We start from the raw sequence: 14,472 nt of genomic DNA on the forward strand, positions 1-14,472 counted from the left end.
GTTACACCCTATAGCAAAAACGAACACATACATTCTGGCTGTTGCAAGACGCCTGTTATTCTTTTGTTTCTACTCAAATAACTTTTTTTGAAGATGTCTCACATAAAGAGCACAACAAGAGCATAGTTACCAAAAACTAAGTTTCATTCACTATTCTTATAAATGAGTTGATACGTAAATATATTTAAAAAAAGAACGGAGCTAATATTTTCATCAACTGCTTCCAATTAGCTTAACTAGTGGGAATGCCACCAAAAGCACACACACAAAATAGGCCAAGTTTTAGGGATGATATTTACTACTTTTTCCCCTGGCTCTATCATTCAAAAGTAAATGCTCATCATGAATAGTTGTATTTCATTCAATGTGATAAAATATTTTCACATTCTGTGACAAAATAATGTTAACATTTGCCCTCAAGTATTTCAAATTAACTTCTAGCTTTTTAAATATCTTTGATAGTAACAGCCAGGAGAGTTTTGAATGAAAAGAAAAATAAAATAAATATTACATCAGACCTCTATTAGATAGAGGAGATTGTCTCTATCAAAATGTAAACATCTCATAAAAATATCATTTGGTTCAGTCTTTCACATTCTTTAAAATGAATATTTTATATCCTTGACTTTTGTCCAGTAAATGAATTCAAATATGACAGGACCCCATCACATATACCACCTCTTCTTTTACCAGAGTATTGAGAGTCAACGAATTTCTTCTCCTGTGAACAATTTTATCTATAGAGGGGAAAAAGTTCTCCCTGCCCAATGTAACAATTAACTTATTTGATAAACAGAATCTACATATTGTATTTCTAAGGTTTGTTTATTCTTTCCTCCCTTTAACAGTATCAATCTTTTATCACCTTATGTGTTTGTTTAGGAAAAACATTTGAACTCTACAATGTCCTTTAGATTATGAAACAGTTTCTCTTTTAAGATTAATACAACAAATCATGGTTCTGACTAGCTAAAGGATATAAATTAAGTATTTTCTGAATCACTATATGCTAGACATCATAGTTCAGACTGTGGTGGGAGGTAGAATATACTAGAAAGAAGAAAAAGAAAAAAACAAGACAATGCATACCCTGCTTCAGTAATTAAGAATACAGAAACACATTAAAAAAAAAAAAACCAATACTTAACAATCATAAATACAATGATTACTAGAAATTTAATGAAATGCCAAACATTCAAGTCTTAAGAATGGAATTCAGTTCCTAAAAAAAGTTTCTTGGAGGAAGGGAAGAATACACACTATCTGAAGAACCAAGTAAATAATTTAACTGATTAGGTCTACTGTTCTAAATAGGCCAGAAGTTTTTAAACTTTCACTTCACAATCATTCTATTTCCAGCTACCATTCCTCAAAATGTTTTACAGTTTGTATTGGGCTTAACATCCTTAAAGCTTTAGAAAATAAGATCCTATTAGTTCAAAATTCACTAGTTTCTCCATCAAATGGTTTTCCTCCCTCTTTGACATCTTCAAAACTTGCTTACAATCTTCCAATGAGTACAATGCCACAATTAAAATATTCCTGAAAAGGTAAACTCACTGCTAGCCTTCCTCTGGATATGAGCGACTTAGTAAAATCTGAAGTCAGTGTTGAAGATTTGCCAAATTCCTAAATCTGCCAAAGTATACCAATTATGATCTCATCTCCCTCTTTCAAAGTTTAGAAATGCAGAAAAATGTCAAGCTTTTAATAGAGTTACAGAGAAATGGAATAAAATGATAATCTAGAAGGTGGAATTAAAGAATTTGAAAACTTACTATGAGATGCAGTATCTTGATACCTATACACAGAGGTGGTAGTTGACAGAAAATGTACAGTTAGCCAGTTCTACCATCAGCAATCTGACAGGCAGGTGGTAGAAAAGAGGGATGCACCAATTGTCAGATAATATATAATCTGTGAACACGGAATTCCCAAAATGCGAAAAAGTGAGGGAAGCTAGATCTATAGGGTAAAGAAAATTACGAACTTCTTAAGAGAATGTGTTTAAGAGAATAAATTGAAGTCTAGAGGTGCCTGGGGGCTCCATCAACTAAGCGTCCATTTTCAGGTCAGGTCATGATCTCGTGGTTTGCAAGTTCGAGCCCTGTATCAGGCTCTGTACTGACAGCGCAGAGCCTAAAGCCTGTTTCAGATTCTGTGTCTCCTTCTCTGCTCTTCCCCCGCAGACAGACCCTCTCTCTCTCTCTCTCTCAAAAATAAATAAACATTAAAAAAATTTTTTTTAAACGTGGCAGTACCCCCCCCAAAAGAGAATAAATTGAAGTTTAAGCAACCGAGCTTATATATTGTCTCAACACACATACAACACCTCCCAACATATAATCAATAATTGCTTCATTCAAACACAATTGCAATTAACACAAGTGAGTTTATCTCACTCTCCCCAAAACCAAGTTGTGCCCCCACTGAGAACGCACGCAATAGAAGAAAGCCAACATCAGAAAGGAAAACATCAAGGAAAATGTAGGTGGACCTCATACTTTACCATGTCAACATTCATTGTTAAGGACAGAAAATATACCAAAAAGTAAAATGGCACTTATACCTGTCTTGGTTTGTCTTAGTTCTTTGGGATTCTATAACACAAAAACCATAAAGTGGGTAGCTTAAACAGAAATTTCTCACAGTTCTGGAGGCTACAAGTCCAGATCAGTGCCAGCATGGTGGGGTGTTTGTTCAGGGCCCTCTTTCTGGTTTGCAGATGGTTGCCTTCTAGCTGTGTCCTCATGTGGAGAAGAAGGAGAGCTCTCTGGTCTCTTCATCCCCTCATAAGGATGCCAATGTCATCATGTAGACTTCAGTGTCATGACCTCATCTAAACCCAATTATCTCCCAAAGGCCCTGCCCCACCTCTGATTACTATCACAATGAGAATTAAGGCTTCAACACATGAAGTTGGGGAGGACACAAACATTCAGCCCAAAGCATCCATTATCTGCCAAAATAACCGTATAGGAACAAGAGGCATAAATCCAGAAAGAAAAAAAAAAAAGAAAAGTTTTCAACAAAATTTAAAAGTAGAATGCAGTAACTGACTCAGCAGGCTTGAAAAAAAACTGAAAATTAAACATCTACAAGAAAAAAAAAGGCAAAAGAATCAAGCCAGTTTGTATGCAATTATGGAAAAGCAAGGGAACTGGAAGCATCAGGTAGCCATAAAGGTAAAGGCAAGGGTGGAGTTGAAAACAAAACTGACCAAGAGTCATTAAAAGGTAAACTAGATCCCTGGAATCCCAAGCATTGGTGACTACTCACCTACCACTGTACAGTGTTAGAAGCCCCACCCTTGGCCCTCAGAGAGATGGTATGAGACAGGTGTAAGAAGTAGGGACAGTCTTACACAGCAGTGGGTGTGGGGTGTAGGGAAAGGGAAAAAAAAAGCAAATCAGAAAGTATTTATACTAAAGATCTTTCCCCTACTTGACTCCCAGAAACCTAGCACTCACACTCTCTCCTTCCATCCTCTTCTGTCTATAGGAAGATTCTTCCATGAGAAAATTTAGTCCAAGAAAAAAGACATATAGTAATGATATTTAAGGGTTTCACACCCAGGCACTTAATTGGTATGAAAGTTCTAAACCATGAAGATAAATAAAAATTTATCTTTCAAAACTGGGAGATATGCATCAGTAAAATGAGGGAGTAACAAAGAGAAGCAAGAAGTATTTGAGATCCATGAAAAGAAGAAGCAAAGGGACTTCCCAAGAAGACAATAAGGAAAATTCCAGAAGCAGCATTATAGAAAAGACCTAAAAGTCTAGAACAGTACCACAGGATACTTTAGAAGAGATTTCTCTGGTGCTGGCACAAGTAGAATGAAAGACTATCTGAAAGGTTAAAGTCAGTGGACAGAGTGTAAGAAGACATAGAAACTCAAAGTCAACTAAAATTTTAGTGAACTTCATATTGCTTATTTATTTACTTGTTGATGGACAATTGCTTTCACTTCTTGGTTATTTTGAATAAATTTGTTGTGAAAATTCATATCTTTGTAGGGACATACATTTTCACTTCTCTTGACCTAGAGTGGGATGCCTGGCTTATAAGGTAACTATATATTTAAGGAACTGCCAAAAATTAGTTGTATCATTTTACATTCTCACCAGCAGCCTATCAAAGTCCAGTTACTCCTCATCCTTGCTTGGGTTTACTTCTGGACTCTGTTCTGTTCCATTGACCTATATGTCTACTCTTGTGGCACCTGGCTGGCTCAGTCAGTAGAGCATGCAACTCTTGATCTGGGGGTTGTAAGTTTGAGCCCCGCGCTGGGTGTAGAGATTACTTAAAAATAAAATCCTTAAAAAAAAAAAAAAAGAAGTCTATTCTTACTCCCAACACCAAATTATTGCTGCCCAATAATCAGTCTTGAAATCATGTAGTGTACGTCTTCAAACTCTACTCCCCTTTTAAAACCTATTTGGGCTAATCTAGGTAGTTTGCATTTCACATTGTATTTCCAAGAACATTTAGTACCAGGTTGCAGGAATTCCATAGATTTTTCTATAGATTAATATGGAAAGGTGTGACCTCTTAACAATACTGAGCCTTCTAATCCATGGGCATTTCTCCAGTTATTCATGTCTTCTTTAATTTCTCTCAATAATCTCACGTAGCCTGTATTACACATGTCCAATCCATAATGCAGGACTGATTCCTAAGTCTTGTTATGTTACTGTACATGGAATTGTTTTTCAAATTTCACTGCTTATAGTATATAATAGATCTCATAATTGTATATTAACCATATATTCTATGATTTTGCAAAATTCACTTAGTACTTCCAACACCTAAAACACCTATTTTACACCTAAAAATATCTACAAAACCTTGATGCTACTGCAAAGTTTTTCTTCTGGCTTTCTGATCTTTATTCCCTTTTAGATCTTTTTTCTTGCCATACTGAAATGACTAGGATGACCAATACAATGTTAAAACTGAAGTGATAAGGGCACATACATTCTTGCCCTGACCCTAATCTTAGGAGAAAAGCATAAAATATTTCACCATTGAGCATGATGTTAAACTATGTGTTTTTGTAGATGTGCTTCATTAGGCTGATGTTCCTTTCTACTTCTAGTTCCCTAAGAATTTTTTTTTTCAATTTAAATGAATATTAGGATTTTGTCAAAACCTTTTTGATCTATTGAAATTTGTTATGAATTTTTGTCTTTAGTTTGTTAAAATGGTGTATTACATCAGGGAAATACAAATCAGGAAACAATGAGATACCACCTCAAACCTGTCAGAATGACTAAAATTAACAACTCAAGAAACAATAGATGTTGGCGAGGATAGGGAGAAAGGAGAACACTTTTGCACTGCTGGTGGGAATGCAAACTGATGCAGCTACTCTGGAAAAAAGTATGGAGGTTCCTCAAATAATTAAAAATAGGAGCACCTGGGAGGCTCAGCTGGTTAAGCGTCCAATTGGATTTGGGCTCAGGACATGCTCTCATGGTTTGTGAGATCAAGCCCTGCACTGGGTTCCACAATGATGGCATAGAGCCTGCTTGGGATTCTCTCTCCCCTCTCTCTATCCCTTTCCTGCTCATGCTTTCTCTCTCTCTGAAAAAACAAAACAAAACAAATTTTTAAATAGAGCTACCCTATGAGCCAGCATTTGCACTATCAGGTATTATCTGAAGGGGCACATGCACCCCAATGTTTATAGCAGTGCTATCAACAAAAGCCAAATTATGGAAAGAGCCCAAATGTCCATTGACTGATGAATGGATAAAGATGTGGTATAAAACCTTAGTTTGTGAGCATAATTTGTTCAGGAAACATGCTTGTAATCCAAAGCACTTGCATATCAAAGTGAATTTCCCCACAAGAAATAATGGAAACTCAGATGATTCGTTCTACAACCCAAAAATACCCATAAAAAATGATGACAATATTGTAATATAATACAAAATAGAGAGAAAAATAGACAAATTAACCTGCACTTACCTTTGAAAACCTTCATGGCTGGTGTGAGGGAGACAAGAGAGAGGAGGACAACTTTCACTATCACTAACAGAATCACTGCTATTTGTTGGCTCAATGGAATCTTTTTCTTCCTGGGGGCCACTGTATATGCTTGCACAGATGTTGACTACACTACAGTATTAATATACTCTTGTCAAATACCGTATTTAATGTAATTGGCAATAAAGCAGCAAAGGAAAGGGTCTATATCTGCAGGCAGCCTGACTAAAATGAAGTAAAGCATTTCTTTTTTTTTTTTTTTTTCAACGTTTATTTATTTTTGGGACAGAGAGAGACAGAGCATGAACGGGGGAGGGGCAGAGAGAGAGGGAGACACAGAATCGGAAACAGGCTCCAGGCTCTGAGCCATCAGCCCAGAGCCTGACGTGGGGCTCGAACTCACGGACCGCGAGATCGTGACCTGGCTGAAGTCGGACGCTTAACCGACTGCGCCACCCAGGCGCCCCAAGTAAAGCATTTCTAAGCTTACTCTTGTATGGAAAAGCAAAGGACTGTCCACAGGTGCTTTGAAGTGACAAAAACTACACTCGTGCCATTTGTGGGCGTCTTCCAACGTACTGGAAAATCACTGATTTCTGTCAAACACCGTGGCCTGAGACGGAGTATCCAAGCATGGGAGACCATCACCCACAATTCAACAGCGAGAGAGAGAGAGAGAGAGAGAGAGAGAGAGAGAGAGAGAGAGAGAAAGAAGAACCACTGGTTCATTTGTGATCATGTGATGTCAGTCACGTACTACTTGTATTGCAAGACATTGTTCATTTATCAAGTTAAAATTTATTAAAAATGTTTGCCTGTCTTGTGGAACACTTGCAGAACAAGTTACTCACAATCCAAGGTTTTACTATACAATGGAATAAAAAAATGACATCTTGCCATTTGCAACAACATGGGTGGAACTAGAATTTATTATGCTAAGCAAAATAAGACAGTCAGTGAAAGATAAATATTGTATGATTTCACTCATATGTAGAATTTAAGAAACAAAATAGATGAACACAGGGAAGGGAAGGAAAAGTAATATAAAAAGAGGCAAGCAAACCACAAGAGACTCTTAAATACAGAGAACAAACAGGGTTGCTGGAGGGGTATTAGGTGAGGGTGGGCTAAATGGGTGATGGGCATTAGGGAGGGCACTTGTTGGGATGAGCAGTGGGTGTTATATGTAAGTGATGAATCACTAGATTCTACTGAAACCATTATTACAGTATATGTTAACCAACTTGGCTTTAAATAAAATTAAAAAACTGGTGAATTATAATGACTGATTTGCTACATTAAATTAACCTCTAATTCCTAAGATAAAGTACATTTGTTTGTTCATTATATATAATCCACTTTTTTGTTTTTGTCCTGAGGGTGCAGGCAGTGCAACATGCCTGGAGGAACTGCAATACAAGGTCGATGTGTGGAGTGGATGGAAGAACCTCCTATTCCATCTCCCTGCTCCAAAAATCCATTTACTATATTGTCCATGGATAGAGGATGTATCAAATATTAAACTGATAAGAATAGATACTACACATAATCTTAGCCAAAAGGCTGAGAAGTTATACATAATTCTTCTACTATTGATTTGCTAATATTTTATAAAAGAATATGGTATCTATGTCTACCATAGAGCTCTAATATTCTTGTGATGTCTTCATCAGGTTTAGGTTTCACAGCTACGCTGTGTAGGAAAGTGTAGGAAAGAGTTTGTACAAGATTGGAACTATTTCTTTGGATGTATTAAACAACATACCAGGGAAATCATGTGGACAGGTTTTCTTGGTAGGGAGATATTAAGTTCAGGTTTTTAGATCTGGCTTATTCAGATTTTCTGTATCTTAAAAGCATTAAAAGGGAAAAAATAATCCTATAATTACCAACACATATTCACTTTTTCTGATGTTCTTCATTAGTTCCTAAAGATCTGTTTACCTCTGGTGTATTTCTCTCCAGCTTGAAAAAGTTCCCTTAGCATCTCTTGTAGCACAGGTCGTCTGCCCACAAGTTCTCTTAGTTTTCCTTTATCTAAAAATATCTTTATTTCACTTCATTTTTGAAGAGTATCTTCACTGAATCCATTATAAGATGTCTTCTAGCCTCCATGATCTCTAAGGAGAAGTATACAGTAGTTTGAATGTCCCCATTTATGTGTCATTTTTCTATAGCTAAGTTCAGGATTTTTTATCTTTGGTTTTCAACAGTTTGACTATGATGTATCCGGCTTCAATCTGTCCTATTGTCGGTTGAGCTTCTCAAATATATAAATTTATATTCTTCACCAAATTTGGAAAGTTGTACTATAATTTCTTCAAATATTTTTTCACTTTCTTTTCTCTCTGAAGACTCCTAAAACCCATTTAATTCTGCTCATTTAAAATAAAACAAAACAAAACAAAATAAAAATTGGGTTAAGAATGACTACTTGGGGGTGCCTAAGTGGCTCAGTGAATTAAGCATTTGACTTTGGCTCAGGTCATGATCTCATGGCTTGTGAATTTAAGCCCCACATCAGGCTCTGTACTGATAGCTCGGAGCCTGGAGCCTGCTTTGGACTCGGTGTCTTCCCCTCTCTTTGTCCTTCCCCTGCCTCTCGAAAATGAATAAACATTTAAAAAAAATGACTTCTTTTGATGTATATTCAAAATCCTAATTATTTTCTGTCATCTCTACTATAAATTCCAGACAGCGAATGGTTTTTATTTCAGATATCATTCTTCATGGTTCTAAAATTCCCATCGGTTCTATGTTTTCTTTTTCTCTGCTGAAATGGTCTACCTTTTCATTCATTACAAGCCTATTTTCTTTTACCTCCCACAAATATACAACCTGCTTTAAAATCCCTACCAGATAATTCATCTTGCTCATCTTGAATTTGGCCTTGGTTCATGTCTTTTCCCTTGAGAATGTGCTGTAATTTCCTGGCTTTTTGTATCTTGAGTAATTTTGAGTTGACCCTGAAAACTGTGAATGTTAGGTTGTGAACTCTGGATTCTGTTTTACTCTGAAAAATTCTGTTTTTGTTTCAGCAGGCAATTAACATGCTCAGACCCAAATTGCTAATTCTGTCATGTGTTCAATGGGCAGCAGCTAGGGTCTCAGTTTAGAGTACTTTCAGTCTGGCCTGTACACACACAAATGAAAGGTCAGGTACAAATTTGGACCGAGTTTTACATTTGGGGTTCCCTTTCTCTGGCTCTTTTTTTCTGGATTATCTCCTCACTAACTACATTCCTTCTCTTGGTACCTACAGTTAAAAAAATGGCAAATGTTCTTGAAAGCAGCTTTAGCTCCCCCACATCTCTCCCATGGTGGCAGTGACTCAGATCACATTTTAAGACTACTTTCTATCTGTCTCCCACATACATTGTTTAGGAGTCAACCAGAGACTTGGGTAGACTTTTTACACAACTTTGAGTTGCCCTTCTCTGGTTTCTCCTCTGTGGATTCCCTACTCATTTCCCATCAGCCCTGGTTGTACCACAACCTTTGTCAGGTTCTGTTGGTCAGGAAGATGCCTGGCTGGTTTTTCTGTTTAGTTTTAGCCACCTAGTACCACCACAATCGAGATTTCACCCTTATTCTACTCATTGCCAAATATCTTGTCCAATGCTCACTGAAGTTAAAGACAAAATTATCTAAGCTGAGCATCTAATTTTTTTTTACCAAGAAATGCAAAATATTAAAATATCTTTGTTCAACCAGAAAATAAAGCCTACCAGATTCAAATAAAATACATCAAACATTGCTCTAAATTACAAGTAAGAGAAACTGATGCTTGCTCACTGAAGAAGTTTCTTTTGAAAGTATCAGGCAGCTCATATTGCTAAGAAATATAAATAAACGAGGTCAGAAAATGGAAAGGAGCCAGGGGAGACTAGGTAAGAGAGAGAACTCTGAGACTGCACCCCACGGTGTCAACTGTACAGACAGGCCACTTCCTCTTCTGGACCCTGGAAGCCACTAGTGGCACTGCTGCTCCTAGAAACTGGATGCTGCAGTTGCCAATATTATCATAAGAAAAACTTTCTGTCATTGCTTCTCTTTAAGATCCTGCTTCACAATCAAGGTAGGGCTGGGGGAGACAAGGGGCAGTAGAGGTGGGGGAGGGTATGTATCAGCAGCCTGATTACCTAGGCCTAATTCACATGTAATATGTATAAAATGTAATAACATAATATACATAATAGATAACATATAAAACATATAATGTATATAATATATAATAATTCATTAATAATGTATAATGTATAATATACATAACAATCACATATTATATGTAATAATATATAACATAATATGTATAATCATGTAACAAGGGGAGTTGATGGGCTGGAGGGATGCTAGGGTGAGAGGGGAAAATGAGACTCTGGCTTTTGCAGATTCACTGAGAAGACCTATTCAGACTCATAGCAGGGAATTCTTTAAAAGCTCATTTGATAATGAGCTTGCCACTTCTTATTAACCATATCGGCTCTCTTAAATCCACCCTTCTATACTATTTTATGCTACTGGGACTGGGATACGGCAAAATACATTTCTCCTCTATTAGTCTTCTTTGTTGGTTCAGTAGGGCACCATTCTAGCCAGAGATTGGAAGCCAGGAGGAAGGCAGAAAAAGCCTGTGTTTTTTGTTACATACTGTTTTCATCAACATTTGTCTAGCAAAGGTCCTTAGTCCTGGAAATGGTAGTCAGTTCTGGGCTCCAGCCTCTTTTAGAACCCCCTGAACTAGCTGGCCACCTCAGATGTACCAGCATCAACTGTGCAAGGGCCACTTACTAGATACGTGAAGTGGAGCTCTACAGCATTCCCCTTCCAACTACTAAGATATTAATACCAACTACACTGGGTATAATCCTTCTTCTAGATGTCACAGTGCATTTCCTCTAAGCTTCTGAGATAGCAGATGAACAGTGTTCCCATCTCCAGATGCCTGAGTCTCAGCTTCTGAAAGTACTAACCAGGCAGTCCTTTCAACTCAGATGTTGAAGCCTCAGTCCCAAAAGGCTCCTGGGATACTGGTACCAGCACCAGTGGGCAACCCTTTCTCTTCAGAAGTCCAACTCCCAACTCGGCGGGGCTCTCCCTCCAACTTCTAAGTTCAGATAACCCCAACCTCGTCCCTTCGTTCCTCTGACCCAAGGAATAAAAGCTGGTTCCTGCAGTTACTACCTATGCACTACCCACAAAGTGTTTCTTTTGTTTAGTTCTAAACACTTTCTGGCTGAAAAATCTACAGCGATTTCTGGTTCCATGAGTGGACATCTGAATGATACAATAAGCAGTCCAAAAATGGCAAATGTTCATTTCCTAATGGAGTAGAAGATATCCATTCAAAAACAGTATTTCCAAAGTCTGGAAAGTGAACAACTTAATATGTGGGAAGATACAAAGAGGTTACAAAAGCACACAAAAAATGTGAGCCCAAACATACTGTTCAGGCATGTGTGATTACATACATATGTGATTAAACATATGTGATTAGAGACTGTGTACAAGAGTCCCTGATAGGTACACCAGTATAATTCCGGCCCTAGGACAGTGAGTGACTTTGAACAAATATTTATTTACTGAATGCGGAGACCAAAATTCAGAAAACTAAGGTCCACACAAAATCATGCACATCATTGTTCATGAGACCTTTATTAGTAACAGCCCCTCAATTGCAAGCAAACCAAATGTCCTTTGATTAGTTCTTGTTACACAAACTATGGTACATATACTACTTAGCAATAAAAGGAACATATTATTGACATATTCAATAGCCTGGTGCATCTTACTCATACTGAGGAAAAAAGCCAATCTCACAAGGTAATATACTGTGTGATTCCATTTATATAAAATTTTCAAAAGGATAAAAGTACGGAACTGACGAAAAGATGAGTGGTTATAGGGGTTAGGAATGAGAGAGAAGGCTGGAAGGAGAGAAGAGAGAGATAGAAGAGCCTATAAAGGGGTAGAATGAGGGATCTTTGTGGTGATGAAACAGTTCTCTATTTTTACTGTAATGGTGGTTACAAGAATCTTTGCAAGTGATAAAACTGCATACAACTACATACACACGTGCATGCATGCACACAGACATACACACAAATGAGTATACGTAAACCTGGTAAAATGTGAATACAGTCTGTGGGTATCTACAGCTATGTAAGATCTTACGATGCAGGGAAACTGGATGAAGGATAAATAAAACCTCTGGTTCCATTTCTGCAAGTTTCTGTGTAAGTACAATTATTTCAAATTTAAAGTTTTTTTAAAGTGAAAAGAAAAAGATATTCAACAAAATGTTCAAAGTGGACCACATAAGATTATCATCACTTGTACAGGCCAATGACAGAGGCATTAAAGCAGGCCAGCTGGCTATATTCAGAATCTAACATAGATGGTATGATCTTGGGAAAGTCCCCAGTGTAAGGAATGAAAATAGTGCTATGTAAATGCAGAAACTATCAATGAACATAGGTATCAATGAATACATCATATGATTTACAGGGAGGAATAAATGCTATGGTAAGCAGACATTTCCATTTTCTGGTAAATGCATTCCTTGTAAGAATTCCACCCAGAAAAATCATGATAATCTGAAAGTTTTAGCAGAGAATCAAAATGAGGAGAATCAAGTTGGAAGATTTTTAGTGGCGAATAATGAACCAAGCTTAATTCAATGTTTTTTCCAACTTTCTTTTTAAGTCATAGAACCCTCGTCCACCTCCCCACCCTTCAAATCTTAACCATAACATTTACATATAAAAAAAAGCAGACAGGTATCTGTGCCTCTAGTGAGATATACCCTGAGAAGGACACCACATCATTTTAGTGTATTTTGCCAAGGATGCATAACCTGAATCAAATCACAAAGAAACATCAAGTCCTAAATGAAAAACATTCTAGAAAATAACTTGCCCAGAGTCTTCAAAAATATGTTACACTAGACAAAGAAAGGCTAAGGAGCTAATTGGTCTAGATTAAAAGAAACTAAAAGAAACATGACAACTAAATGCAATACATGCTGTAGACTGGATTTTGTACTGAAGGGAAAAAATATGCTACAAAGGATACTGCCGAACAATGGACAAAACTGGAATACAGACTTAAATTAGAAAAAAGATATTACTACATGAAATGTCCTGAATTTGCCAGCTATATTATGGTTATACCTGCAAAGAGAATATCTTTGCTCTTGGAAATTATACACTGAAGTATTAAGAGGAAAAGAAGTATGATATACGAAACCTACTCTCAAATGACTCAGGGAAAGATATAAGGCATGTGTACATGTGTCTAGAGAACATGATAAAAGAAACATTAAAATATTGGTGAATCTAAGTGTCCACAAGAGTTATCACATTAGTCTTACAACTTTTTATATAAAATTATTTCAAAGTAAAAAGTTAAAAATAATACAAAAGTCTCTTTCCTTACAACCTTCCTCTTTCTATCCCACTGTTAACCAAGAGCCACACATTTGACAAATGTTTAGCAAATATCATCTAACATTTTACAAAACCACTAAAATTAAAATCAAAAATTAAACATACTGGGTTGGCGGGGGAGGGAATTCTGACGAAACAGTCAATGATATGAGGATCAAAAGATAAATTTGCACACATACCACTTGACACATGTACATTCACGTGTCCACAAACACACACAATTTATATTGTGTAATTTATATTACACAATTAAGAGCCAGGTCCTCTTTCCCTAACCTCCAAACTCTTACTTAATTGCCTCTTTTGTGTCTTTTCCTGACTATTTAAGAGGAATCTCAACACATCAAAACCAGGTCATGTGATTTGCTTCACCAAACTCTAGGCTTCTACATTTCCATAAATGGTAACCAACAGTTGCTTAGACCTGAAATCATCCAACTCATTTCACTGAATCATATAAGGCATTCATCAGCAAATCTGCAAACCTTGTCAGCTGGACCTCCAAAATAAATCTGGAATCCATTCACTTCTAATAAGCAATACTAGCTGGATCCAAACCATTGCTATGTCTCACCTGGATTATGTGTATAATTTCTTAGGGCTGCCTAATTCTGGTTTCCTGCTTCCATCTTCCTACAAACTATTCTTAAAGCAGCCAAAAGTGATCTTGTTACAAGGATCAAATCACTCCACTGCTCAGACTTCCATAACTTCCCTTTTCATTTCTCATACAAAGTCAAAGTCCTCACAAGGACCCACAAGGCTCTATAGAATCAGGAGCATACGTCTGCCTTCTTTTCCTACTACTTTCCCCTTGTCTACAGACCACCCAGGCCTCCAGTCACACAGGCCTCCTTACAGTTCCTTCAACTAGCCATGGAGGAACTTGACAACTGCTGCTTCCTACCACGTTACCTCTTACCACATTCATTTTCCTCTTTGAGATTTCTACTCAAATACCTCATTTCACCCATTATAAAATTCCCTGCCACACATACAAATTTTGTCTCTGAAATAAGGATGTCTTACA

General features: G+C 37.0%; 1 protein-coding gene and 1 non-coding gene across 3 annotated transcripts in view; both read right to left on the reverse strand.

Annotated features, from left to right (window-relative positions):
- CERT1 (ceramide transporter 1) overlaps positions 1-14,472 on the reverse strand; it is a 105,053-nt gene that overhangs the window by 67,363 nt on the left and 23,218 nt on the right. The gene's annotated exons all lie outside the window — the stretch shown is intronic.
- Positions 7,379-7,569, reverse strand: LOC122496870. The gene has a single exon (XR_006300974.1). It is a non-coding gene; the product is annotated as a U2 spliceosomal RNA (small nuclear RNA).

The sequence above is a fragment of the Prionailurus bengalensis genome, chromosome A1 (genome assembly GCF_016509475.1).
Source record: "Prionailurus bengalensis isolate Pbe53 chromosome A1, Fcat_Pben_1.1_paternal_pri, whole genome shotgun sequence".
Taxonomy (NCBI): Eukaryota; Metazoa; Chordata; class Mammalia; order Carnivora; family Felidae; genus Prionailurus; species Prionailurus bengalensis.